The sequence below is a fragment of the Bombus flavifrons genome, chromosome 16, assembly GCF_040668555.2.
Source record: "Bombus flavifrons isolate JBK064 chromosome 16, iyBomFlav1_principal, whole genome shotgun sequence".
NCBI classification, from domain to species: domain Eukaryota; kingdom Metazoa; phylum Arthropoda; class Insecta; order Hymenoptera; family Apidae; genus Bombus; species Bombus flavifrons.
In genome coordinates this window covers 9,708,478-9,736,371 of record NC_138457.1, presented here as the reverse complement: position 1 = coordinate 9,736,371, position 27,894 = coordinate 9,708,478, and the positions used below count along the sequence as shown (strand labels likewise).

General features: G+C 41.5%; 1 protein-coding gene across 8 annotated transcripts in view; it reads left to right on the top strand.

Annotated features, from left to right (window-relative positions):
* LOC138188465 (uncharacterized) overlaps nucleotides 1–27,894 on the top strand; it is a 377,221-nt gene that overhangs the window by 140,864 nt on the left and 208,463 nt on the right. For 6 of the 8 annotated variants that reach the window (XM_069130262.1, XM_069130259.1, XM_069130256.1 and 3 more), the window contains one exon: nucleotides 8,110–8,197. The exons of 1 other annotated variant lie outside the window; for it this stretch is intronic. The gene's annotated coding sequence lies outside the window, so the exon portion shown is untranslated. Of the gene's footprint in view, nucleotides 1–7,381; nucleotides 7,818–8,109; nucleotides 8,198–27,894 lie in introns of those variants that run through there. One more of the 8 variants, XM_069130258.1, reaches the window with a different exon arrangement.

Genomic DNA, 27,894 nt, shown 5'->3' with positions numbered 1-27,894 from the left:
ATTCGTCGGGACACGACGAGAACGGTCGCGTTTGCATGGAACTCATCAAGAAAACTCCGTATCACTGAAATCACAAGGAAACGTCCTGGTTGCTATAGAGCCGACCCCATTGTGGCAACCGGATTGGTTTGTAGGTGGATACGATACGCCAGATAGAAACGAGGCAACGTGACCATAACACACTGTCTTTTCCATTTGCGTTATGCTTATATTCTAGTCTTTACACGGTATCTAACGAACCACGACTTCTATTAAATTTTCCACTACGAATTGTCCTTTATGCCATATATGGAAACACTGGAATTGTCGTCGCACAAATTATGATGTAATATTGGAAATTTTGTGTATTTATAGAAAGATAAGATTCAACTTAATTCAGAATGAAATTCTAATCTTGAATTCTTGTAATTCAGATTACGATATGAAAATTTGAGTAATATCTGTCAACAAGTTTCAACGGTTTATTTTCCCCAATCTTAATTTCTATCAGCGGATTTCAAGATGTTATCCTAACCTTCAAGCAACACGTATACACGTATCGCAAATGTAAAAATATTTCTAATATAAAAGAGGATTAATTTACGCTCTCTTCGTAATATTCTACCAGACACGAAACGAGATGATAATTTCCCAACCTCCTTAAAATCTCCAGTTTCAAGCTACATTTCTCCATCCAACAGTCCAAATTCTCTCAAAACACTTGCACCTAGCGCATCGCAACACCCAGACCCGTGCACAGAAGTCGACAGAAGTCCACAGAGGCATCAAATTACACCAAGCATCGCGTGTCCACGCGGTCTGTCGCGCGAGCAGAGAAACCGTTCTTTGAGGCCCCCGATTATCGATAATATTTCATGAGAGAGGTGGGCCGGCGTTCTATCAAAGGCCTGGATGAGCAAGCAAAGAGGAGGCCTAGGTAAATGAGCTTTCCCGGAAATCTCGCGGATTCGATCCATAAATAAGTCCGCAGGAGCTTATCCGCGCGATCTACGCCGGAACTTGTAACCCTAAAATAGTAGAGGAATGGCCGCTCGTCACGAAGTCTCGCGAGCTCAGGGAGCTTAGTTGCTCCTTGCGGTTTTACGTATACGTACACGCGTTCCTAGTACGTACTGCGAGCGATGGAACCGCCGCGATATAATCGATCCGGTGTACGAGAGATGAGAGGGCAACGAGCGTTGTTACGACACGGCTCGGGAATCTTGATAGACTTTGAGGAGAGGATAATGCAGGTACGAGAGCTAGTTTCCAGGTTTATTTGTTGCGAGTTGTACGACTTTCGAGGGCCAGATATGTGCGGGTTGAGTTTTTGAGGTTAGGAGTAATAGAGGAGTATGTAACAACCTAAGCATAAATATGGTAATTTTCCTAATCTCCTCGCTGCAAGGAGAAAATGTTCTAACGAGGCAAACAGCTGGGGAAAAAATTATAGATGGATTATTAAACTGTACAAATTATCCTTCGTATAGAATACACACTTGACGAATGAAATATCGTCTCAATAAAAATCGCTGGGTGGCCGAGATAAAACCGACGTCCGCGAAAAATATTTGCCAGTCCATCGGTTTGATCGTCCTCAGTATTGGATCACAGATTTTTTGTTGTTGTTGCACACATCTCGGCGTGTGTATTACTGTGTATGCGTGCGTGTTACTGTGTACGCGTGCGTATATTTTTCTATATGCAAAATAACGTCCGGTATATTTGTCCTGGGGCGCGTTACACGCAGCGTCTGTTCAATTGGCCCTTCTCTCGTGTAGCGAGCTTTAAAAACCGATCGACGCTCCACCGACACCTGTCAGACAGAAAATAACTCTTGTCATCGTCGCGATCGACGGGGCTCGCGGGCTAACTGCGAAATTGTCGCGCTGCACGTGGACGACATCAAAGCCCCGCGACCTCGTCGACGAATGTTTCTTTGATCGCGAGTCTGGAAATTGAAATTGTCGATATACTTCTCTTTTTTACTTTTTTCTTCTCTCTTTCTTCTTTTTTTTGGAACGAGAGAAGCGATACAGGATGCTGCGTCTTTGATTAGGGGCTTGGTAGTTTCCAAATTTGTTTCGAAGCGAGTTTCGGTACTAAAGGTGTAGTCTAGTTATTTTTCTCGGTGTATTTGGCAGCATTTAAAGGTTCAGATTTAGTAGTTAGGTTATATTGACAGTTTGAGGTGAATATCGAATCGACAAATTGAAACTGTAATCTACTAGTGATTTTTTTCTATGTGGTCGGGATTCTACAGCAAGAAATATCGAGCTTCTGGAAATTGAAACCATTCTCCACGCTTCTTTCTATATTCCGAAAGCTTCGAGCTCTGAAATAAACAAGAATCAGAACATTCCCCAAAGTTCGCACGTTAAATCTATCAGTTAATTTTTAATTACAAGATTAAAACTACAATACGGTAGCTATATACCGTAACTTAAAGTTTCTTTGTGCTGTCAGACTTTTATGAATCTTTGAGATTATTCGATAAGAGCTAAGCGGCGGGAACATACCAGCAACGTATGGGCGTGAAATTCCCTAGGACACATAAATTGGGCTCGTAAAAGCTCCGGTGTAGAAATTTTGTATCTGACCGTTATTCAATTATCTGATTTCCCTTTAAGACACCTACGTTCGGCTCGTTCGCAGTTTAACGGCTCACAATACCGATTCCTGTACCCCTGCCGCCCTCGCTTGCTCATCGCCCGACGCAGAATCGTAAAACCGGTCATATCGAGCGTCGTAAAAGCCATCGAGGTTCGGCTCTGAAAGGGGCAAATTACAGTCGCCGCGAAAATGAAAGTAAAAGGGAGCTGAGAACGACTCTGGGAAAAATTCTTTTCCCCTTTCATCTTTGCTCTTCATTACCGAGTGTCTTTATTACTCTCCAGCTCTTTTACTCGACGTGGAAATGTACGAATAAATATAATAAAGGGAAAACCAAGTCGTTTCGGGTATTTCTGTTCCTTTAAAATTTCCTCCATTAAGAGTGTCTCGTAAATGAACTTGCAAGTTAGTCAGGCTCCTGTTAGGTTGGTAATCTGTTGGAAGCTCTTTCAGGTAAAAATATAGAAATTTAATCAGTTGATCGTTTTTTTCCTTTATCGTTGTTTCATCGAATCGTAATTGGTCGACACTGGTCCTAATGTGCCTTTATAAAATAGTAGAACGCAGATTTCTGACGATACTCGAATGCCAAAATGACGAACAATTGAAAGACCCGCTTTCTAAGAGCCATTATAATCAAAGTTAGTCAACCTATAAATCTATCCTTTATTAATTCTCGAACCGAGATCAGCTCGAACCTGGCTGAAGCATTATAGCAACAAAAAACTTAAATGCAGGAAAGCAGCAGCTCACACGCACGCGCAAACACAAACCGAAGAGGCCAGGTTTCTTAATCACTGCCTCTAATCGGTCGGAGCCCGAGCTCATCAATCTCTTCGCGCCGCGTCAAAGAGACTGGGAGTTGTATAGTTAATGAGGCCGAAGCGTAACGCTCGCGGGTCCGCCAGGAGCTCTCGTGTCGGCCTTTCAAAGCGAGCCAGGGTGTCTTGTTAATTATTCGACGTTTGCTTTAGTTTAGACCGCGTAATCCGCGCATTATTCAACAGAGAGCCGCGCGTTCGCGGCCCCGGTTATCAATAACATATGACGCGAAGCCCACGGCCGATTTGAAATTATGCGTTTAACGAGGCTTAAATATTGCACGCGTACATATGTCGTAACGCCACGCTCGCTAATCCGCCCGCTGGATTTACGGCAGACTGACTCCCCCATCCCAATTATGTCGATCGATCGTATTATATCGAATAAAAGCCCCTTCTGTTCCCCAGGTGTGTTTTCCTGATTACGTTACGTCGAAACGATGCTATATCTGTCCGCGTGCATTGTTATTTCGCGTGCAATCGCTGTCATCTACAGATACTTAGTAAAATGCCACGAATCTTCGTGTTGGATTGGATAAGACGCGTTGTGTCGCTTTTCCATGTTAGGACCGTTAGAACTGGTCCGGGGTCTGGTCATCGAACTGGGGCCACCAAAATTTTCAACGTTTCGCAGCTTTTTTTAAGTTGAGAGGCACTGCGGTTGCCAGAAATGTTCGGCTTATCAGTGTTTTAATAACAATCTCTCGTAATAACTTAGTTCTTTCAACGAATTTTCATATTCCGATTAAGAAAATAGAACAAATGACAGGGAATTTGTTCGCAAATAATCGACAGACGCAAGCAGCGAAGGACAAAGACACGCAAGTATCAATTTTCTTAACTATCCAGGTTGAGCTGCGATTTACCAAACAACCTGAACAAAACAGTACATCGGCGTATCAACGAGGGTAATAATTAGAACGCGTGTACACCTCACGAGGGGAGGATTCACGTCGATTCTCTGATCACGAGTTGCTTGTATCGAAGAAAGGCTCGTTAATTGAACGCCGGGGGCAACGTCTCGCAGTTGAAAATTAGTCGAGTCTCTCGACCCATTGCTGAACTTCAATGATCCACAAAGAGACTAACTAAACCAGCCTAACGAGAGTTCAGAAAGGACCGAAAATCCGAATTTCCAGCGAGAAACACGTTAACACACTATCTTTAATTTATCATCAAACAATCTTAGAAAGATTCGAGTTCGAAGATATCAAACTAGCGCCACCTGGATCCGACATGGCCGCTGTTTGCGCTGTTCTGACCCAAATATCGAGATACGGGTTTAAAGTAGGTCCTGTAACTTTTTTTAGTCGATTTCTGCAGGCGTCTTCTCTAGATGAAAGTTTAGCAATGAAAAACGAATGTTTTGTGTACATTTTTTCATTCCATATTCTCAGATTAAAGTAACAATTAAGGTATAAGAAAAAATTGCATACATATCGCAATCAAATCATTAACTTAGAAAATGATCAAACAAGTGAAACTTTTTGAATAACATACAGAAGAAACTAAGCTTTGAATATTTCGTAATTTTAAGCGATGTCCGGAAAATGAAGAAGGATATTTGGAATGTCGAAAGCGTCGAGCAGAAATATCATATCCTTCTTACATTGGAACGTTCACGTTGGTTTCCGCGTATCTGTGCTTCGATCGTCTATTCGGCGGCGCAAACAAACTCGCCTAATTTCAAAAACGTGCACACAATTTGGCAAACGGCACGTCCAAACATCAGAGCCGGGGCTCATCAATCGATCCGCTCATCAAAACTCGCTTCCGCGCGCGTGGCTAGCGTCAGCCATTTTAATTCCAACTAATAAAATCGCCTGGAACGTGCTCAACGAAAGTTGTAACGAAATTCCATCCCGTGTTCGTGGGAACAATGTGCATTCTGAGTGTAGTCTGAACGCGACACGCAAGCTTTCATGAATTCCCGATGAACAAAATGGCGGGTGGCACGCATCGACGCACTGTAATGGCGTCTGCGAGACCTTCGACGCGCCCTTTGTTCGTGGAAAATTGTTTCTTCCTCGCGAGAAATCTCTCAAAGCGGCGTTAGAAAATAACGCCCAGAAGGGACAATCGCTCACGAAGTTCGAGATTTAGCGCGAACCAAAAGCTTTGGCCTACCGATAACTTTGACTTTGTCATCAGAGAATAAAAAGAACGGTGTTTAAGCTTCGACAAAGTACTTTCAATTGGAATTGTTATTTTCAGATAAAATATGATTTTCCAAGATCTTTTAATATAGTGAAATTTCTAATATTCTTTACCACGTTGTGGTAACTGAATAAACAAATGAATGATTTACAATCGTAGTTCTAAATATGAACCAGTATCGTTAGATTATAGGTTATGTTTAATTTGTACGAAAATGGATCGGAGAGATTGAAGTACTATTGTAATCAATTCGTTAGAAGCTATAAAGAGGAAATATTGGATTTTTAAATACATTAAACGATGTTAGAAGAACATTTAACTTCGCTCACGGACACTTTTATGGAAACTAACATCCGACACTGGGGCCCTTCTTGCATTCAACGGTGCAATTAAGGAATAACGCTTGTAACTGGTCTTGGCTGCGCTGATTTCCGCTCGTTTCTCGCACTCTGCATGCTTGCCCGGCAACTACTGAACTTGTTCAGGGCGATTTTCCGAGGGATGAGTTGGAAAGAAGGGCAATTTCATCGCAACAACTCCTAATGCAATAAATCGTAGATTTGCTGATTAGTAACGCGTGGAAGATTGATCGCAGCTAGTATCGATCTTTTAAGTACTTGAAACTTTGTTGAATTACATTGTACACTTTCCTTCTTAAATCAAATATCGGTGTAGAAAAATATTTATTTAAAAAATATCAAGTCTTCTCCTATAATAATACTATTAGGAATTGTTAATATTTCTTAGAAAAACTTATTTTTACAGGATTTTATACATGCATTTTTAATCAAATATTTGTATTGACGAATTGATCGAAGCTGACAGATTTTTGAAACATCAATTTTTCTCTTACGTATATTTATCATATTTATATATTTATTATTAAATAAAAATTAAAACTGCTAATGAGGTACGCAAATATATTTCATGTAATAATAAGTATACAATATTAACGTATTAATAAATAATTGCACAGAAATTGAATTCGTCATCCAAAATGATAAGCTATCCAATAAATAGCCTTGTTACAGTAACGCCGGGCCAGACACGAATTAAGGTTACCAAACAATGATCGAGCGATTTTTAAAATCACTAATAGGCAGAAACAATATCATTCGTTATCTTCTATTAGCCTTGCATTTTAATTACTTTTATCTAAACGTTCTGCATTCCAGCCTACTCGACAAAGGCGCATTTGTTCGTTGAATGATTTCGCGGTATTCCCACTACAGAGCTATAAATTATGAGTCTACACACCCTTGAAATCGTGAGCGAACTCAGTCGTCATCGAAGTTTCATGGGCGTCGTATGTCTCGCGCCTGCCTCTATGCATCCGCAACGTCTAGTGATTTTTGTTTCGCGTTCTCTAGTGTGTGTGTACGTGTACGTAGCCTCCTTAAAATAACGCGTGCTGGCTGAAACAACGAGAATGAAAGATGCATATAAATAGTAGTTGTAGTACGTATACAGTCAGCCACAAAACTTTTCGTGCAACTTTTAAAAGGGTCGTTTTCATTTATATAAAACAAGCAAACAAAAGCATTGGTGAATATATGCAGAGATAAAAACATTTTTTTTTGTGTAATTCGTACGAAATTTATTACGACAGTTAGAGAATATATACTATATAAATTTTATACAAAAATTTTACTGTAACGAAATAAAATATTATTAATTTATTAAATATTAAATATTAATTATTAAATATTATTAATTTTGTGTTATTCTTGTGAATGTGTGATAAAAATATCCGGGTTAATTACTCGAAATTAATTAGAAAAAATCAATAATTTTAAATAGGAAAATCCTGCATTTAGTTTAAGATCCTATTCATCTCAAATCATAAATAGCCCACTGTAGGGAATTAATTTTTTGTTGCCCTGCAAAGATGGTAAACTAGAATAAATACGAAGTAGAAGGTCTGTGTACACGTGAAACTAGGCGAGTCGCTGCTTATCAACGAGTTTTCTTTTTATCAGTGCGAAAAAGGAATTTTTTTTCCCTTAAGTACCGCCTCGCGGGGGTGGATTGCTCTTTGAGAAACTTTCGACGGATATTGGGCTGCCGCTAAGAGAAAAGAATAAAATCAACTATGGCCCGGAATTGGCCAAAGCTGGACTTTCATAAAATCTCAAGGTTTCCATCGGAATTAGTGTTTTTATGAAAATTACTCGCGTAAGAAACTGAAACACTGACTCCACCGCAGGGTATTCCCTGAATTAGAAACGCTGGAGTTTTGCTTCTCTGGTGAGAATTTTTATTTCCCGGCCATCTATATAATTAAATTACCAATTGTCGTTTCTACCAGTTCCTCAGCCTCATTCTCGTCTTTAGTGCGCCTCACTTTTAAGTGTATTCCAAATGAGAATTACTTTGGTAAATACATTGCGGGAAGATGCATTTGAGTTTAATTTATCGCTAAACTTAATCTTAAAAGGTTCATTTTCTTTTTCCAGCACATAATTTACAACAACGTATTTATTGATTTCTAAAGTATAAAACGTATTTAATTAATCCAGCTCTTTTCTTCCAATTTCAGAAGAAACCAATGAACGTTGATCTGTTCGTAACGCGATCCTAACCTCAAACATGTTCGCCTGGACGAGCGACTAACCATCCTGTGGAACGTAAGTACCAGAGTATATTTTCCAATAGTAATTCAAAGCCAAAGGGACTCTCAGAATTTCTTTGAAATTCGACGAATCACACAGTTTAATTTCTCATGAAACATTGCTCATTGTTTCGAAAACGCAACTAATGTTTTCGAAACGTTGCGAAACGAACGCTCCTTTTTACCGTGTCACGTGGATCATCCTATTTTCAGCGTGCCGCGAAATTTCAAAAAGTAGAGGAGAAAAATAGGAAAAAATGCGTCGTGTAATTGCTTACTCTATCGTTCGCCAGCCGCGAAATGCCGAAGCTATAATTGTTCGGTCTCGTTCTTTCTCCCCCTTTTTTTTTTTTTTTTTTTTGCTGCTCACGAGTCAGGTATTACGACAAACAAAGAACCGAGGAGAAAGGGAATGTTCATGGGCGTTTTCAGTGGCACAATGGGGCGGTGCGACTTCTTGAACGACATGAAACTAGGTTAGACCAGGCAAAAGAGCATACCTGTTTTGCAAATAAATTTTCCTGGCACTTGTTTGTATTAAATTTAAACAAGTCTCTAGGTGTGCGTCTGTTTAGATGTCATTAACTCTTTCATTATTAAAGACGACTAGAGTCGGACAAATTAGGAATGCGTTTTATATTAAGGATGACTACAGGGTGTACATGCAAATGGACGGCTGCAATTTCTTTGAAGATAGTTAAGGTAGGAAAAATTTTGGGAGGACGAAATTAAACGGTGATATATGTATACTTTACGCAGTTTATACATTTTTTCTTAATTTAGTTCCTGTTCCTTTCTTTTCTATTTGTAAATTGAATGAAACGTTGGGTATTTTTAGGCTACCCTATATGTATGGATAAGGCGAGTTTATAGAAACGCGAGGTCGCCGCAAATGTATTCCACGCCGCGATTTCGTTTTCGTTGGCCGTGTCTACAAAGTCGCGGCATCACGGAACGTAAATTCTGTCGCGCGATTATCTACATAATGGGCAAGCGTCGCGAGAGTACGGGAAATTTATCGTCCGACTTCCCGATGAAAATTCATATCTTTCCCACCGTTGAAATTTTCCTGGCCCTTTCAACCAAGGAACCCAGGCCTCCTTCTCGTCTTTGGTGAATTCTGCATCCTGGTTGCTGCCTTCAAACCTTATTGCCCTATGATTCTTTGTTCTCGTCTTGCGTTTCAATTCCATTGCTGTTATTCGGTTCACTTTTCATCCAATTGTCTTTTCTTTTCTGTCGTTAAAAACAGTCTTATACTTATTATTCTAACCTGATATCGTTATATCGAGAAGGTTTAAAAAAATCTTCTTCCGAATTTTAATATTTCAATTTTGCTTTCGTTTCGATAAATGAAAATATTCCAAAGCAGGATCGGTACCTTTTAAATTCACTAATTGATAAATTATCGTGAAAGCGGTGAGCATTTTAGAACGAGAACTTCATTTAAATATTTTATATCGTGCTTATGATATCGATAGTTCTTTGTGAATACACTTTGTCTGTCATTATTTAATAGGTTTTGTTATCGTGCATAGAAGAGGGTAAATAACGATAAAATTAGGTTAACCAATTATTAAACGAACCAGTTGGTGCTAAATTGTAGACCAGATTAGGTTCCCTATTAAGTTAATTATTTACTAATTACAGTACCATTGATTACCACGGGTAATCCATAATCTGAACCAACACAGCGCATACTTTCTATATCCGATTCTGCAATGACATTTTAGATGGGTCATTTGTATTGAATACACGTGAAGCAATTTAATTAATTATTATCCACGATCAAATTTTGGTGGATCAAACGTTCAAAATGATCAGGAAATATTAACATTACTCCAATTTTTATATTCCCATCTCGCTTTTTTTGCAACAAACATTTCAATGTTTTACTAAGGAATAGTTAAACGAGCTTCCTACTATGGCTTATTTTATCGTATAATTATACTTCTTCTTCGTTCGTATAAATATTCAGCAACGTCAGTGACGTATTCTATTCAGTTCGATGACAATTACGGGGTGTTTAAACAGCTTCGAAATTTGGCGCCAAGAATTTTTCGAAAAACTTTATCCAGCATTCGAGACGAAGAAAACGTGCTTCGTAGAGAGACACCCTGTATAACGCATAAGGGATGTAAGCGCGCCCGCGCGCGTATGCACACAGGAAGCCCGAAGGAAATGTCTGGCAGACGCCGGGGAACGTGATATCCGAAGTCACTCACGAATTCATAGGATCCCTTTCTTCTTTGTTTTCCTCCGTGCGGCCGTGTAACTCGCACGCGACCACGCGTACCGATTCGGTAATGTTCCCGAGGATTTCCCGGCAATCTCAGCCCGCTTTCCGCCAAATCTCCCGGCAATGAGCCGCGTGATGTTTTTCTATCCTATCCAACGTCTCATCCTAACCCATTGTTCGTCTCCGTGTTTCCTGGCTGACGGTCAGGAGCTGAATTTTGGATGTTGCCTGGAGCATCGTATTTCTTTCTACCAGCAGCTATCGTTTTATCATTTACTCACGCCGGATTTTCAGCCTGGAATGGATGGGAATAAAGAGTCTTAGGATTTATCGAGGGGGAATTGGGTTTCTGTCGAGAGGAGTTAGAGGTCTCATGTGAGAATAGGGATTAAGGAGTTAAATGAAGACTGTTATTGATTTTCGTCCACACTGTGACTACTCAGAGTTCTGTTTAGCTTATGCTTATACAAAAATATAATTAATTTTTGAAATATAGCGAGTTGCAAATACTCTGCTGAATGTAAACTTAGCAATGGTAACTATACGACACTAGTTAACGTCCACATGGCGCTAGTGTCGCGTTATTGGGCAAGCTGAACACGATCGTTGCAGCGGTAAGATATTGGTAAAGAGAATAGTAGTAATCAATATAGAATTTATTAGACGATGTTACAGATTGGTTTGTCCTTATTTATCCACTAATTTTTATCCTTGTCTTAATTTTATTAAGAATTTTTCTGAGTTCATTTTGAAATAATTGTTCTTTATTGGTTTTATATTTAAATGTACGGCGATCATTTGTCGTTATTTTCATGGATAATAGATACTTTTAAAAATCCTGGAGAAAAAGGACATTTTAATCAGAAGGAAAATTACGGTGTACCCTTATTAACGGACAATTCAAGTACCCGACGAAACCTTACCCTCGCTGGTGTTGTATTTCAAATTCAATTTTCCGATTCTCATTAATTTCGGAGCGCTTCAAACGTTCGCCAAGATTAATTTTCTTCGTCGTCGATTCGCAAAACATTTAGCATAACGCGGATGTCTCCCGCTCGTTCTTCAAATTACTAAAACTTCGTTCTTCCTTCAATGATTGAAAACACAATTAATCGAAGCTTCGATGCAAAAGTTAGGGAACTGAAAAATCCAAAGTTCGGACAAGAGAATGTACCAAAGTCTTTTTTCAAGTCGCCCAACTCGAAAACACTTTTAATCCTGAATACTAAAGTACTCATTGGTCGAATCGCTTTGGACCCCATTAACAACGGGAGCGTTACACAGTAGCCAGAACTAACTGCCAAACTGGACTAACGTGAGTTCAACACGCAGCAAAATTTTCCGTAACATTTTATTTTCTTCGATCGGAGCAAAGAGAATGTCGATAGAGGAGAAGCTGCGTACACAGAAGGTAATCCTTGTAAATTCCTGATAACAGTCGCGTTTCCATCCGATGGCTGGTGCAGACTAACCGGAAACGAAGAAATTGGGTAGAAGGGAAACTACTGGCTGGTTCTCGTTGCACATATACACCAGGATTTAGGTCAACAATGCGGAAGCCTCGTAGAAATCGCTCCGGGGAATAGACTAGGGTAACCGATTGAAAGTATTCTACTCGATTTGGCCGCGATTCCATGGAATCTCCTGAGCGTGGTAATGCAGCCACCTGCTTTACCACCGGTTACGTGTAACAGGATAATCGTCGACCCAGTTCGCGAATGGAACATGATTCACCGTGTGTTCTAGTCGTTGATCTTCCACTAACGATCCTAGTTCCTGAATGGAGGGTAATCGAAATCGTATGGAAGAGTTTCGATTCGCTCGAATTTCTAATGGAAGAGCGTTTCTGCCGTTGGCAAGGATCCGGGAAAAGGGAGCTGAAGCTGTATTGTAGTATGCACAATCCTAGTCATAAATATTAGAACAGCTGCTGGTTTCGTATGGAACGTGATAATTAATTTAAAGTATCAAGGAAACGATTAATCTCTGTCAGAATCTTAGGTTCGTGCAAGGTTGTATCATCTATGGGATATTTGAAGATTCAATATCACATTTATTGAATCTAAGATACAGATATCTCCATAGAGATATGAAAATTCATCAAGCGTTAAAGTTTCATTACCGAACTAATTTTAAAGAAAAATGAGAAAACAATTAAAATGGTCGTCTCACCGTAACGCAATTAAGTTCAACAACAAGACCAGGCTGACCATCGTCACCTGTTGTCGACATATCTGAAGGCTTTGGAGTAACCGTAAAACAGCGAAGTTCGTTTCGCTCGAAGTTTCGAAACGTTTTATCGGCCGAATTGTATAGCGTGCCGCCGTTATGAGTACTTAATTTATACTCGATAAAACGAGGCGAGGTCTCTAGATGAAAAATCGTAGCAACACGACGCAGTTCAAAGGCGTGGCGAGTTAGCGGTTTCGAACAATGTCCGTGGAAAATAAATTCAGTCGCGTTTTTTACGGTTTCTGCTTAACGTTTCCGGAGAAATAGCGGCTAAAGAGACGTTAAACCGGGATATTTTCAGCTGGTCGGCGCGCAGGATTCGTTTAATTGGAATTGTGAATCGATGGTAGGGTTTTTATTTTTAGAAATTGCCGTGGAAATTGGAAAACACCGAGTAAATTTTCATCGTTAATAGCGTCAATTTGTTTTTAAATTGTGAAGGTTGATTTTTCCAGTTTAAAGTTCAATTTAGCTGGATTAAATGGCGGATATTGAGTTAGGGATTCCAGGAGTAATCGTGCAGATTATCCAATTCCATAGATTTTGCCCTATTGTTATCGAGGCACGAGTAGCGTAATTGTTACACTGATAAACACAGCGACAAATTTAGTCACGTGTTCTAGGATGCACGTAAATCTAATAAAAAATATCTAAGTAAAAATATTAATACGAATATATTAAAAAAATATATGCCGACTTATTAGGAATCTAGAAATAAAATAAGATAATTAAAGATACGTATAATCTATAGATCAGCCATTGTAAAGATATTGAAACCGAAAGGACCAATTCAGGTGATAATTGAATTTTAACTAATTTCGATCAACCTGGTGTCGAAGGAATAATGAAAAAGCCAAGACTGACAGGCTGCCAGAAAGTGCGTTCACCCAGTTGGAATAAAAATACACGCGCGAGTATTCGACGGTGATCCGCTGAAACGCAGTCGCGCTTTTTATTTTTTCTTCTCTGTGACTGGCCGTTTTTCTCCGTGTCTGACTGCCACAAGTAGATAGTTATGTCGCACGGTTTGCATTTTAAAGAGCCGAGCAGATTGTCGTCACATTTTAAAGAACCGCAGGCTAACGACGCGTACATCCTCAAATAGAATCGGGTTCCTGACGAGGATTTCTTCAGGCTCTCTGAATTTTTTCTCCTGCCCACCGACCAATCTTCAGACTGTCATCGTCAGTAGTTAAGACGGCTTTCCCCTCTATCTTTTTTTAAAAAGCATCTCGAGCATCCTCTGCTTGATGGTTTCGAGACGTCTTCAACAGTAATTAACACGTTCCTTTGGTACATTCTTTTGGGCAGGCCGTTATTTAGAGTCTGATATTCTGTCGTCGTGTCTGCAACAGGTTTCTGAGAAACTAGTTGGTAGTTTCGTGTCTTTCGGATTGGAAATCTGATATTTGGTTCGAAGTTTTGAGGCTGTAAAAAAAAGAGGTAGAAAGTAGATGGAATTTTTAATTGTTTTGGCTGTTCCAGTGCAAAATTGAAGGGATTTGTTATGGATCTGTTGATAAAATTAGGTAGCATAGAAAATCCAATTGTTTGAGTTGTAAGTGCCGAGAAGCCAATTTCTTTTTGTTTAAAAAACAAAATATAGAATAACAACGTACAAACGTGGAATAGAATGAAAATAAAATGTATAACATAAAGTTTATAAAGGAACAGTTCGAAGAATTGTGCAGACAGATAACCGAAAGGAAAGAAAAATGATCGTGCCGATGCGTTTTCGTAAAATTACAGCGAATGTAGAGCGGCGAAAGGCAACCGAAGGCTAAATCATTTCAGAAACAAAGTTATCCCGCGGTTCATTCCGACGGGAGCTTACACGAATACCTCAGATATTAGTTCGTAACAAAATTCCCGTGCTGCCAACTTTTCCAATAAAAACTTCGGACATCATCAAAATTAACCTCCCCAAACAGATTCCACTTATTCAATATCCTGACGAATTTCAAAAGCCCGATACTTCCGCACGGAATTCTTTTCCCCTGCAGTTTCGCTCAACTTCCTGTACACCTTATCAGCGGCTTAATTCTATCGCGCAATTGTTTCGCCATCTTTAGAAAATTTCTAAAGGTGTCTTAAGTATTACTCTCAGAGGGAAACGTTTGAGAAACGATGAAAACGACGAAAACTGATTGTAACCAATTGATGAAATAATTCGAAAGTTAATCTTTCAATGAATGGAATATTATGCTACTACGTAACTGATGTTCTTGATATCTGTGAGTGTTGAAAAGAACGACGAAAGTCATGTTTAATCTGAAAATCAAATGGCAAGACGAATAAAACTAGTAGAATTAATTCGCAACATATTCAATTTTAAAAGTGCATTTCTACAAAAGTTACATTTCTATAAGATGTAACTTATCGAATTCTTTATCCGTGGTTTTCAATTACTATATTCCTTTCGAAGTATCTGTGAAATAACTGGAAGTGACACGTGGGTCGTCGAATACCCCATTGTTCCAACTAATAAGAGGAAGAGCCTCCTAGTCGAATTCTTAGGCCGTGCGCGGCAGTAGCGTCGCGAGACGGCGCTGGCGAACAATGGACAGGTATGACAGCGGCGGACAAGTGTCCTGGGAATACCTATTGTTTTTTCCAGGCTGCTACAACCGCCGGCAGCGTTAATGTCCCCGGTAATGGTCGGAGAAAGGGGCTAGGTAATGCGAGCTGCAGTCGTCTCCGCGTCGTCCTCGTCGTGTACGTGCAGCAGCAGCAGCAGTAGCTGGAATTGCCGGCTGCTTTTTGAATTTCACCCTTCCTCGAGCTTCTGTCAGGCTAATTTCGGAGACCTGACTCTGGAACGAGCCGGACGACTCGTTTTCCAGTCGCTGCACTCAGAACGAGATACGGGGTTCTTGCTGGTTTTTGATGAACCGAGGTTAGGTCAGTATTCAGCGGTGAACAGCCTGATTGATTCGGCTAGAGACGACTTCCGGGGAAAGAGGTTGGAGGATACTATTGTCTTTTCAGGGCGATGTTAATCTTTGGCTTCTGCGATGAAATGGAGAACCAACGAATACTACGATAAGAAAATAATAACGCAAGTTCGAGGTTACGTAGATTAATAGCAATTAATCAGATAGCCGATGCCAGCGCTGTCTGCTGACTATCGTCCGCGGTCTAAAAATTGGATAAGGCTGTTCCTCTTGTTAGCGCAAACAAATGCGAGGTATTCGACGACTTAGAGAGGCAAAACGTGCCTTTTAAGCGGAGCAAATAAAGGAATCCACCAAAATCGAATCTCCTCACGTTTTTTTCTTCGGTCTCCTTCCTTCTTCTGTGTCTTATTTCACTCTACGCGTGTTTGCCACCTTTGTCGAGGGGTGAATCCATTATGGCTGGCTTGTTCTCCGTTGGGGATACGCTGAGCGAGATTTTCTTTGAGCTGCTTCGATTCCTCGCTTTGAAGTAGGAGTGGGTCGTAGGAAGCGTGAGAGTTGGAGACGAGGACAAAGTGTTATGGCTGAGGAATGATTGACCAGTTGGTCTGACTGTGTGTTGCTGGCTCTGTGGAAGGTAATACCTGGCGATGTAGATAAAATGGGGTCGCAAGGAAAGTGCTACGAGCAACAAAATTTTGGTGTTGGATAGACGAGTCTAGAACGCAGTTTACAATATAGCAGTTCCGGAAACTATTGATTCGAGAAAGTTGCGCTTACTTTATTTTTATTCTTCCAAGATAGTATTCGCGTACCATTTTTCCATTGGGCAAAAGTCAAATAGTCGATGAAAAATTTGTTATTCTCATAGAGTTCATGTCAGGACAGCTATCGAGTTACTTGGACGAACATTCTGTTGCTATCCGGAGTTCATCGAGAGGAAAGCCAAAGTTCCGACAAAAATTGTAGTTTTAGGAGCGAAGTTGGAACGTTCGATGAGAAATCGTCTTTCCAAGATAAACACAGGCGCTCGTTAAATCGAGCACGCGGTTGGTTATGTCCGAGTTCATTGTTTTCTTTCTTTTCGGGCCTGCTGGACCGCGTTCGATTAATCTATTTGTCAGAGCCAACTTTGATGGCTGCCCGAGTTTCAAGACCGAAAGTCTTTTTTTCTGTCGGGGTTATGGTCCTTTTACAGGAAGTTATATTTATAGAAGCGTTCAGGTTTTCATTTTCAAACTTGTATTTTATTCTTAATATGTAAATATGGAATTCTTAATCGTTCGTAAAATTGACTGGAATTAGTTTCTAGAATCTGTTCCAGATATTCGTATCAGGAATATCGATCCGTAAGGTAACTTAATGCTTTTCAACACCATTGATCACCTCCTTAATTAACGTTCCATTATTCGAACACACGTTGATTAGTTATCGCGTTACATAATTAGATCGTCGACGTCGTAATTAGATATGCCTCGTGTACCAACTGGATACAGCTGTATAATAAATTTTCTCACGCCACTCGAGTAAATTTTAAAAATAAATTCATCGCAATTCCATAGCTTTATAAATCGGAGATTGATCCAGTAGAACTTTTCATTTATCTAAGTTCGTCGAGGGACAAACGATTCGTACGATAAGAATTCACCAATTTTTCTCTCAATTTCTATCTCTGGAGAGTTATAGAACATCGTTAACGATAAATTATAACGTCGTTAATATAAATATTAGCCCTTTATCAAAATGTTGATTAAATTCTGTTAGAATTTAATCTTGAAATTAAGATTAATAAACTGTGGAAGACACAATGTGTGTATTGAAACAATACTATATGATTTTTATTAAACAAAGTTACAAGTAAAATACAAGTAAGCGTTATGAATGTTGACAGTTGGCTAGTTGTTCTCAGACTGGCTTGCTTAGTGACCCATGGCCCTTAAAAAGGTTTAGAACCCCACTCTGTATGCAGTAATGAGTGTGACCTGTGTGGGTGTCTGTGTGGCGTCACATGTGCTACAGAACCTTCTAGTAGCTTCTCGACGTGCCCATCGAGAATGTTCCATCCATATCCTTAAGCTTCTTCCGCCAAATTCTCGAAAGAGCATGCACGTGCTAGCCGCCATGGTACATCTCACGAACGTGCACTAGTGGGGATAGCGTTGGACAATGAAGGGAAGAATCCATACGATCAACCACCTTATCTGCATGCGATTGATATCGTTGTATTCCAACAAATTCTTTCAAATTCCCCTCCGATCTATAGCCATTAACACTTGTCATAGCGAATCGTAAATATTTCTCTAAAAACCTGCTGTATAATCTCAACCAATTTTCTCGCGTATCTTGTAACCTTGTCCTCGAGATTTCATAACTCTACGAAGCACGATGTTTATTCCCTGGAGAGTTATCGTTGTCGAACATGTTTTAACCGACAGAAACACGAGTAACTTGTACATCACTGGCAGTTCTGATAAAGCGTAATCATGCACGCGAATGCCAGTCGCCTGTAAATTAGCGTGCGAGTGGATGTACGCGCTCGCAACTGGAATTCTTCCGTATAATTCCCTCTTTCCCTACCGAATAACACCGATAACGGATTAAGCGTGCCGGTTCTCTGCTATTAAATTACGCCGGTATCGCGTTAATTCCGTTTTAATTTTTGTATCATTGCTGTTCATTGAGTCGCGTCACGAACCAGTTCGCAATCGCGATTTATTCCGGGAAACGTCGCCTCGTCGTAGTCGTGTAATCGTGCCAGCATTAATTATCTCAGAGATATGACTTTCGTCGAAGGGAATTAATAATTCTAAGTGGTAATTGATTTTTCAAGAATCTTTTCCTTCGTTTCGTTCCGAGATCTCGAATTTTTGGCCAAACTGTCATTTCATAAGAATATCGATCTCTTTCGTGTTGGTTAAAATAACTGAAGGTAGTAACAGTATTTATATAGTAGAGGCATTTTTCAATCTTTTAATAGCATAATCAAATTGTGAAAAATCCAGAATGAAGAATTCGAAGAATAAGCAATTCTTCTTATTATCTGTGCGTTTCTTCAAAGTATACAGAAAATTTGTACGAAGAATGCCATAGTATAACAAAGATTTCTAGAAATCTGAATAATCTGTACTCGGATAGATCGGAACCTAATCTAAAAATTCCCGCTTCAAAGCTACGGTACGACGAAATTAACCTGCAAAATGACGACTATGCCATTGAAACTCGTAAGCATATAGCAAACATCGTCCAATTAAACGATATGCCCCCTGACACGCTAGAAACGTAGAGACTCCGATGTTGAAAATCGAGCGTCGAAATTCCCCTCGCCATCCCCGAGCCCCGCCATGCTAATTATTAACATTACAACAACTCGACAGCGTCGTTCGATCCCATTCAACACCGCCACGGCTATTATCTCGATCAACTGAACCGTATAATTGCCGCCTAATGATCTCCTCCGAATTATTGACTATAACTTGCTGTTAAGTAACAGCATGTCGTGAACTGCTTTAATAACGTTACGACGAATGAATAGACACTGGTCCAGTCCATACTTGTTTCGGTGTTTACCGTACGCTCTCTTGCAACGCCAATTATCCACGCCGATTCTGTGAAATTAGTGCTTTGATCGCTTCTGTGGCTCCTCGATCAGAATTGCAGGAAATCGTCCAAGCAAATATTTATTCAAACAATATCGAAGTATAAAAATTCCCAATTATGCAGTTTACCAAGTTTTCCCAATTTTCGCTATTCGGCCTTCGTAGGTTTGGCTCGGGTGTCGGTAAATTTATTTAAAAGTGTTTGAACAATCGAAAATCCAGAAAATTGTTGGCCCTCGAAAGAGCCAAATATTATGTTTTTCACAAAATTTAAGAGGATGCTGAAACTCTCTCAAATTTCGCCACGAGCTCCCTGAACAGTCTAATATTTGTTATTTTCGTTTGAAACGAAGAGCGCTCGACTCTGTTTTCAACGGAGGTAGAAAATATTCTTCCAATATGGCTGCGATATTCTGCGTAGAGGAACGTGGAGATCTCCACTGGGAAGATAATCGCGGCCTATTAACGATACAACGAGATTTCAACCGCGTTATTCTTCCGCCTTCGTTCCAGTTATCCCACTATTGGCATCGGCTAATGCGGCGGTTCGGTTTCATTTCGCGGCGGCTAATCTGCTGCTACTGCCAGCCAGATTCATCGATTAATTCGCAGCCAGTGGTCTGGGGAGATTGCGTGTTCCTCGTTGATTTTATTCAATGGTAACTTAATAAGAGGGCAGATTATGAGTCTTGTCGGTGGGATGATCGTTTCATGTTTTAGTTGATGGTGAATCTGTTCTCGTCAGCCAACTCAATTCATTCGCTGTTATTCGCGCGTGTGTCGTATGGTTATAGACAATCTGTATGCGTTACGATCGAATTTAGACTCTGCAATTTTTCTCTGACAAACGATTTACCTCGTTATACGATGAATCGTCTCTCTGACTAATTGATGAAAACTCAAACATTTCTAATTGCCAGAGTTCTCTTCTATAGATATTTATTCCATTAGGAATACTTAAAAAATTCCTAATAGATCGGAGAATCTACTTGCATCTAATTAGAGTCTAATCAGATCAAACCGACCCTCTATTTCCGAACAACGTTGTTTGGATAAACGCGAGTCGCTAACAAGAAAGTCACACAGCGTTTATCAACCACCCAATTCATCATTGACAAATGAAACAATTGCGAAGTGAATGACGTCAATCGAAACGGTGAGAGCACGCACAATAAGTATCGTTTCCAATGGTAGCCTCCGATAGACGGTGTTCAGAGGACAAGGTAACCGAGCAGCGGATCGACAGGGCTTAATTAGTGAATTAATTAAACGCCAATGAAACAGCGGAGCAATATCTTTCCACCGGTCAGTCGGGTGTCCTGAAAGCCGCATAATGCTCGCGTCCCTGTCTGTCGGTGACGTGGCAAACTGGAGCACGAATAATCGGCGGCAATTAAATGGTAGAGCGGCTTCCGATCAATTTTCCGGGCCGCGAGCCTGCGGGGGGAGAGTAGCGTGTGCCTGAGATAGCGATTCGCGATCAAACCCGTCACCAGGTACGCCGTGTGCTGATCCACGTTGCTCTCAGGTGGCCACTAATTGGCACCTGTTTCGAACTGTACAGTTCGCGAGAATCATAGGAAATTGCGTACAATAGTTGGTGGAAGTGCTCGAACATTTACCGCGTGAAACTTTTATAAACACCACGCGCGTATTTTACGAAACACATTGGAATTTCGTTAGAACTGCGACGAGGCATCACTGTTTTGATTATGCTGACAGAAGTTGCAACCAATCCGAGAACGTACAACAAATTACGAACGCTCGTGGCTTAGTTATTACACGTAGATAGAAACGAGTTTATTTTATCGTAACGTCGAATACGAATTTGTCAAGTTCTCGAAGATATAGACAACGATAATCGAACGAAGACCCGCTTTTTCGCACAATGTGCTAAATGTGTCATAGTCTATTATTTGAGACCTACCTTTTCAAGTTTTATACATGGATATCGATAATTCCAGCCCTTGGAATATTCTAGATACCTACGACCCTAGCTTCTGCTATATCGAGAACGGAAATCAACGATTCCAAGCTGTAAAATAGCAAAAATAACACTCAACACGTATGAAGACTACATCACTCGAAGGATCCAATTCCAGCAATCGTCTACCTGCCTATACTCGCCATTCCATATATCCAATCCCCGGCAAAATGACTGGTCTCCAAAGACTTTGGCGGTAACGTTCAGCTCACGTTTCAACCTCCATACCGCTATCAGTCGCGTATTTCTCGCGTAACGTGTAAGCGTGGCGATAAAATTCGAAAATCGCGCAAATATATCGATCGCCCTACTTTTCGATGGAACAACGACAAACGGGTTTCTCGTCTATGTTTTCTCGCGTCGGTGTGGCGTCAGGTCGATTGATGGGATCGCAGCTGTCGCGTGACACTCGCTTCTACACGATCAGACGCGGACAAACATACACACACGTACTCACGTGTCTCTTTTCTCGGCTAGATTTATCGAGGTTTAAGGGGCGGTCGATTCAATTACGCTTGCGAACAGTGCCCCTGCATTTCGTCTTGCAGCGCGAAGACAAAGATTTAAGCCGGCAACGTGGCCAACGTTCGGACGGTTTAATGGCGTTACCGGGGAATTACAAGATAAACAGAGATTATCTGTTCTCGCGGGCGCCTGGCGTCTTCTTCCCGCCGTGCACGTGCTAACTATCGGTTGCGCTGGTAACGGCGCGACTAGAATAGGCGGCGCCACGTCCGAAGGAAATTTAGCGTTATCCCACACCTTAGAGTGGACGCGAACGGAGTTGGATTTAATGGCGGGTTTCGTCTGTCTCTTCAAGCGTTTCGGAGAAATTGAATTTAGATGAATGCGAGAGTGGATGCTAAAAGGGACGATTGTTGACAGTTTGTTGCTTTATAGAAGGGTAGAATCTGGTACATAAACCAACTGGACAGCAATGTTGTATAGTTAACGTACAGTTAGCGTGATATTAGAATTCAAGATTAGAATTTTTATTCGAGTCTTTTGAGCTCCTTTAATTATTGTTGACGTCTGTTTGTTGCTTTACGGAGGAGTAGGACGCTATATAGTACTTAGTACGTGTAATCTAGAAGTTTTAAATTGGATTTCTTGCAGCAGGGTTTTGGCGTTCTTTTAATTACGAATGTCAAGAGGAATGTTTTTGTACGAAGGTTGTAATAAGAGGTATCATATTCATAAAGAAAAGATTAATTAAGAGAGGGTGTCTCTTTTATACCAGAGTGTAAGTTTTTCGTAATAGTGTCCAGGGGAGAACTAAAAGAACTAGGTGACACCACTTGTTAATTTTTTCTTAGTCCCATGCAATTTTGTTGGGTTGTTCCGAGATTCAGTTCTACGGAATTATAATGCGTAGAATTGTACTTTTAAAATCATTCGATTCTTTTTAATTCTTTCTCAAAATGAAACTATCTTTGGAATTTATCGGAATGCAACAAAATGAAAGGGTTGCTGGAATTGAAACATCGTGAAAATCGCAACAAATTTGTACGTAAGACTCCGGCGATAATTTCTACCATTTTATCGAAAAGCCATTTCAAGAAATACTCTTCCATGAACCTACGTTGATATTACGAAAGATTCTTACGTAACACGATATAGGAAAACGGCGCTAAGAACAAGGTACAGAAAACAAGGAAACACGATTATTAAAGGACTAGCTTTTCGTTTGAACACCGTCAGAATAAAACTTGTTATTCTCCATCGCGCTGCGCTGTTTAAAAATCCCACACTCGACCATCATTCGAGCCATTTAATGACATCAAAGGGTTCCATTAATCGTTGTTCCCGCGGTGCTTTCATAGACGACTGACTGGCTTTTATTTCTGCTCGTTCCGTGTTTCAATTTATCGTTGACACAAATGCGACCGTGATATTCATTACGGCGAAATTGTCTTAACGATAATCTGTCGACGCTGGAGGAGCGCGGCTTCAATTCCTCGTCTACTTCCGGTTCCACGTTTCTCCCGTTTCCCTCTTCTGCTAATATAGAGCTGCGCGCTGCACACCCTCTCGCAGTAGCGGATTTTTTAAATACTGGAACGATGGTCCGTTTCACGCCTTCTTCGTTCATTAAAGTCGATGGCGTGATATCCAACCAGGATCAATGCGATCGCGGGGAAACGTTTTCACGCACGAGTGCTCCTCTTTTAAGGGCACTTGGAATTCTTTTTCTGGTTTCCTTCTCCCTCTCTTTCTCTCTCTCTCTCTCTCTCTCTCGCACTGCCCCTTTTTTCTTTTAATTCTGAAACTATTTTTCTCCATGGGTACGTGAGCGCTGCAGGTTTAGAATATTCTATGGCCTGAAACGTGGAAATGGAGAAGCAAAGGTTTTTTCCCCAGTATTCGGGAATTTGATTTTAAATAAAAGAAGATGGTACGTTCCCAGCGGAATTTGGAAAAAAATATTTGACGCAGTTTTTACGGATATGTTTTATTCTGCGGAGTACGAAGTTATTTGCTGGCGATATTGGCAAAGGTTAAAATTCTCTCTTTCTATCTCTCTCTCTCTCTCTCTTTTTCAACTGTTTTTTGATAAAAATAGATCTCTGTTTGATCTATTTGAAATTGCTACGATTTAATTTTCTTGAAATGTTTGTGAAATTGTTTGTTAGGGATTTGTAATAGATGAAAATTCGAAGCTCTTTCGGTGCAACCGTTTTTTAATAGAAAAAAAAATACTACATGTGGAAGAGAAATCTGTTTTTAATCCTTTTAGTATGACCTGAATGCAATTTTCCTAAAAATACCTAAAACTCTAAAGATTTAAGAAGAATGAGAATCGTCCGGATATAATTCTCCTGAAATACCCTTAAAAAAACATTCTAAAAATATAATCTTTGTAAATGAAATCTTGCATGCCAACGAGCTAGCCTAATCCATCGATCAAAGATCGATCGAAGATCGATCGGTCTGACATAAAAAGCGTTGTTTAACGATAGATCGTTGATGGCCCATAGAAATTTACCTCGCAAAGTTGTCGAAGAAGATCCCTTGTTCCCCCTTGAGCCATACGCCGAGAAGTTGAGGAACGTTTTAAAAAAGTTGCCTGAAAACTAAAAGGATCGGCACCCGAGGTTTGCCTCGCAAGATAAACTTCCTGCCTTTTAAGTTTCATCTCGACGATCCTTTTTCTCCCTTGGTGATAACAACGAGCAGACTGCAGGGACGAATCAATCGATAAACAACGTTAATCGCATTATAATCAAAATATTTCCCAGGGCATAATCAGCGATACGTATTCACGGTGCGTTGCTAGCCTCCATGAATTATGCAGAAGCCAGCTCGTGGTATAATTTTTATTAACGACGCTACTTCTAATCCCGTGGCTCGTGTCGTGTGCAGTAACTTCAACCAATCAGAGTAAAAGAACCCGTGTTTTCTTCGTGGCTCGAATATTGATTGTTATACGTCCTCGTTATTTTCTGCTGTTCCTACGTTTATTTATTCCTCTTTAGTTGCCTCTCCTGATCCTACGTTTTCTAGCGTATACAAATTCAAAATTTCAGTTTGCCACTTTAATTAATTCGGACTTTAAGCGAGGGTGGTTTTAGGCGGCGAATGAATTTTTCAAAACCTTAAATTTCAATAAAAGATCAAATACGCTGTACCTGAATCCTTTTCATTCAAAAATAGTATAAATTCGCAGTAAATATCGATATCCCGAAACTCGTACCATCACCGTGGTACCGCAATTTTTCTTTAGCCAAAAGGACACGGCGCAGCTCCGAGAACCAGCCTTTACATCCGGCAGAACCCTGTATCCTCTTCTTCGTAGTTGCTTCTCCGTGTCTCACCATGCTCCGCTACTTTCCCTTTCTCCTTACAGTCGCGTCTTCCACCCCCAATTTATCTCTTCCTCTTCTATGTAGCGGCAGCGTGGCTCCGACAGCCGACAGCCACAACGTGCGTCGCCGAGCAAACTGTTCATCAACCCCTGACCCTTCCCCACCGCACGTCCCTGTCGCCTGGAAACTGCCTCGCCACTCTTCCCAACAACTCACCCATCCACCCACGCCCGCGACGCTCAGCCACGGACAGGGTATCAGTGCAACTGCATTCAACTTTCTCCCTTTCCATTCGCTTTCGAGTTCGAGTTGCCCCGCGGTTTGCGCTTCCTCTCTTACTTCATAGAGAACACACGCGTCGCTTTTAGGTTCTCGGAATTTTCAAGGCTCGTGGTCCACGCTTCTTTTTTTATTCCGTGGAAAATAACACGCGTGACTTTCAGGTTTGCGGAATTTTTTCGGCTCACGGTTCACGCTTTCTTTTTCATTTCACAGAGTACAGTGCGCGCGAGTTCCCGAGATTTTCAGAATTTTCCCGGCTCATGGTCGACGCTTTCTTTTTTACTCTATGGAAAATAACACGCCTCACTTTTAAGCTTTTCGCAATTTTGTTCCGCTCGCGGTTGACGATTTCTATTTTATTTCACCGAGTACAATGCCCGCTACTTTTTGACATCTTGAGCAATTTTTAGGCCCATGGATGACCCCTCCTCTCTCACTTCGTGGAGGATTACAAACGTGTGAGTTTAGATTTCTAGGATCTTCGTGGTTCGCGCTTAACGAACGATACGATAGATTTTTAACCGAAAGATTATCTCATGCGAAAAGAGATAATAATCGATACTTGTTGCTCTACCGTGGGAAGATTCTTTTATCGAGACACCGTTGTCTGTCTGTTAGTTCACATTATTAACTGAGGTTTTGTTATAACGGGGATATCGTTGAGAGAAGGAGACAGCTAGGAACATTTTTCTCAATGACTATGACGATTGTTAAATTAATTATAGCGTAGTGGAACAGCGGCAATCTGTTTGGTGCCGCAAGCACGATGCCTTGCATGTTTCATGATGCGCCAGGCATGATAATTGAACGGCATAGCTGAGCTCTGGCTCGTGTTAACCCTTTCCACCCTCTCATAAATTCGACGCTCCATTCTGACAATCTGGATTTTGACGTGAAAAGTTCCTCCATACTCGCGAATTTATTTTACAAAATTAGACTAACGGATAGCCGTTTGTGATACAGTTGGAACATTTTCACGGAGATTAAAAGTTGCGTGAGTAACTAGGAAATTTCGTGAATTCTTTCGTCACTTCCGCAAAAAGTTCTCGCAAGTCGTTAAACGTCGATATAAATGCTGGTGTGGCGGATCGGTATCAACAGGACGCCGACAGGTCGAGACATCAACGCGGCGCAACACTTTTCCGCGAGTACCAACCGTCACCACCAGAGGGCAACTACGACGAGTCTGTCTTTCTCGCTAGTGGTCTAATACGGTGTCACGATATAAATACCGCACCTAGCGAGACTCCCTCTACGTCTAAGGCAGGTACTACCGCCTTACTGATGAGTCCACCGGTTTCGTCCCTGGACGAAACGCAAACTCTCTTTTCACTTAGCTCCAACGACACTCGCTACAAACTGGTGACCACCGACGACGAATACGCACCTTTGGAGAAGGAGTCAAAAGGGAGGAACCACCCGTCTCGTCCCCAGGACGATCAGCCTTGGCATCACGACAAGCACGTCACTCGCTACAAGCTGGTGACCACCGACGACGAACACGCACCTTTGGAGAAGGAGTCAAAAGGAAGGAGCCACCCGTCTCGTCCCCAGGATGATCAGCCTTCGCATCACGACGGGCACGCCATCCACGAGTTGCACGTGCACGTGTAGCACGCGGTGGGTATCACTGAAGCGTAATAGTAACCGTTCGCGTAAACGTATGTGCTGGGCGATCCAAGAGGTGCCTGCTGATGATTCGTCAACCGTGTTGCTGTTGCTCCTGGCAGAACACCTGATACGCACGGTTCTCGATGATGAGAGCTAGGGTCTGTCGTCTCTCGTGATCCATCAGGCACACGGTGGACTCTTCCACCACGCTGTGAAGCAACATCAGGTACTGGTACTTGAGGGCTTCCTCCTCGGGACCGACGAAGTGGTTCCACAGGTAGTTCTCGAGTTCGGTCCGTTGCTGGCTGATGTCCGAGAAATCGATGAAGAATCTGGAGCACACGCATCGCTCGAGGGTTTCAAGTGCTCGAGATTCTTCATCGATTTCCCGGACATCAGCCAGCAACGGACCAAACTCGAGAACTACCTGTGGAACCACTTCGTCGGTCCCGAGGAGGAAGCCCTCAAGTACCAGTACCTGATGTTGCTTCACAGCGTGGTGGAAGAGTCCACCATGTGCCTGATGGATCACGAGAGACGACAGACCCTAGCTCTCATCATCGAGAACCGTGCGTATCAGGTGTTCTGCCAGGAGCAACAGCAACACGGTTGACGAATCATCAGCAGGCACCTCTTGGATCGCCCAGCACATACGTTTACGCGAACGGTTACTATTACGCTTCAGTGATACCCACCGCGTGCTACACGTGCACGTGCCACTCGTGGATGGCGTGCCCGTCGTGATGCGAAGGCTGATCATCCTGGGGACGAGACGGGTGGCTCCTTCCTTTTGACTCCTTCTCCAAAGGTGCGTGTTCGTCGTCGGTGGTCACCAGCTTGTAGCGAGTGACGTGCTCGTCGTGATGCCAAGGCTGATCGTCCTGGGGACGAGACGGGTGGTTCCTCCCTTTTGACTCCTTCTCCAAAGGTGCGTATTCGTCGTCGGTGGTCACCAGTTTGTAGCGAGTGTCGTTGGAGCTAAGTGAAAAGAGAGTTTGCGTTTCGTCCAGGGACGAAACCGGTGGACTCATCAGTAAGGCGGTAGTACCTGCCTTAGACGTAGACG